We start from the raw sequence: 1,927 nt of genomic DNA, 5'->3' as shown, positions 1-1,927 counted from the left end.
CAACTGAGGCAGAAGGGGTGATAGTTTTACCAGCAGGAAACCGACCCTGCTAACAACTTGATCTCATACTTCTAGATTTCAAATATGTGAGGTAATTTCTGATGTGTAAACCACCTCCTTTGCAGTGGACCTGGCAAACTAATGGGCCTCCCCCTGGTGGCTCACACGGTAAAGAATCTGCCTGCAATGCAGGAGACAGAGGTTCAATCCCTGGGTCGGGAAGATCCCCTGAAGGAGGAAATGGTACTCCACTCCAATATTGTCGCTTGGGAAATCCCATGGACAAGAGGAACCCAGCAGGTTACAGTCCATGGGGTCACAAAGAGTCTGAATTGATAGACTAACTGATGCTTCACTTTAGCTAATTAAGACATACAGTACCTCTCTTACCATGTTTTTGATGCATATTGTATTGCTCTGTTTTTGAGAATATGAGCTTTGGGAAATACCGGACATTAAGGTTTTTGTGTTTCAAGACCCTGTGTTTTGTTTTAACTTTCTGTAACCCCACTGATAGGCTTCACAAGGGCAAATGTTTTTTGTCTGTTTGCTTGCTGATGTAATCCAAGTGATCTGAATGGTGTGTCTGACATATGGTCCATACTCAATAAATATTTGTTGCATGACTGACTGAATCCTCTTATGAGAGCTGAAGGGTCTAACTATTACTTCTCATTGAGTAGAATATTATTCAAGTGGACCCTGGGAAGACTTAATAGATTTCCTCAGCAAATACTTCTGGGTTAGCTCCATAAGGAAAAACATTAAAATGAACCTTAAATCCCCATATTAAAGGAGTGTAGTGAAGTCGCTCAGTCATGTCCGACTCTTCGCGACCCCATGGACTGTAGCCTACCAGGCTCCTCTGTCCATGAGATTTTCCAGGCAATAGTCTGGAGTGGATTACCATTTACTTCTCCAGGGGATCTTCCCCACCCAGGGATCGAACCTGGGTCTCCTGCATTATAGACAGACACTTTACCATCTGAGCCACCAGGAAAGTCCTATTTTCAAGCTTGTAATTCCAAATATCCATCATTAAATCTTGATGTAAGAAAGAAAATGAAAAATATAAGCCACAATGGAATGTAAGCCTGGAAAATTTCAAATACTTTTTTCCTAATCTCTTAGAAGATGAATTTAGATCGACTTTTTACTTACCTGCCTCTCCAAAAGGAACAAAAATGATTGAACTTACACACTCTGGCAAATTATCAAGGGGCATATGTAAAAATCAACTGTCTTTATCTCATTCTAAAAGAAAATATGAATGCACCCCTCTTTGGCACAGCCACTAACCTAAAAACAGAAAAGCAATCCTCATGTTCAGGTTCTACAGTTGCACTATTGTAATAGAATGAGGCAGTAAGAGTAGCTATTTTTCTCAGGCATCATAAGCCAGAAAATAATCGAAATCATCAGGTGAGTGGTGATATCTCAGTTTTAACTATGACTGCCCAGCTTAACGGAGAAGGCAATGGCACCCCACTCCAATACTCTTGCCTGGAAAATCTCATGGGCGGAAGAGCCTGGTGGGCTGCAGTCCATGGGGTATCGAAGAGTCAGACACGACTGAGCGACTTCACTTTCACTTTTCACTTTCATGCATTGGAGAAGGAAATGGCAACCCACTCCAGTGTTCTTGCCTGGAGAATCCCAGGGACGGGGGAGGCTGGTGGGCTGCCGTCTATGGGGTCACACAGAATCGGACACACCTGAAGTGACTTAGCAGCAGCAGCCCAGCTTAAGGAGATGTCTCCTGGAAAGAAAACCTATCTCTTATTTTACTTGTATATCATTTGATTTCCTGATTTTTTTTTATGGACTATTCCTAAGAATCCTGATACATGATTTTTACTTTATAGAAATATCTGTAAGAGATCTATGCTGAATTATACAACTCCATGCCAGTCCTGCAGACAGAAAG

General features: G+C 42.0%; 1 non-coding gene across 1 annotated transcript; it reads right to left on the bottom strand.

The window, feature by feature from the left end:
* Positions 1-928: 928 nt before the first annotated feature.
* TRNAY-AUA lies at positions 929-1,000 on the bottom strand. The gene has a single exon. It is a non-coding gene; the product is annotated as a tRNA-Tyr (tRNA).
* Between the last annotated feature and the right edge of the window lie 927 nt (positions 1,001-1,927).

Source organism: Oryx dammah, unplaced genomic scaffold (assembly GCF_014754425.2).
Source record: "Oryx dammah isolate SB20612 unplaced genomic scaffold, SCBI_Odam_1.1 HiC_scaffold_20, whole genome shotgun sequence".
NCBI classification, from domain to species: Eukaryota; Metazoa; Chordata; class Mammalia; order Artiodactyla; family Bovidae; genus Oryx; species Oryx dammah.
Note: the sequence above shows the minus strand (reverse complement) of the source record. Positions and strands in the feature narration are given on the sequence as shown.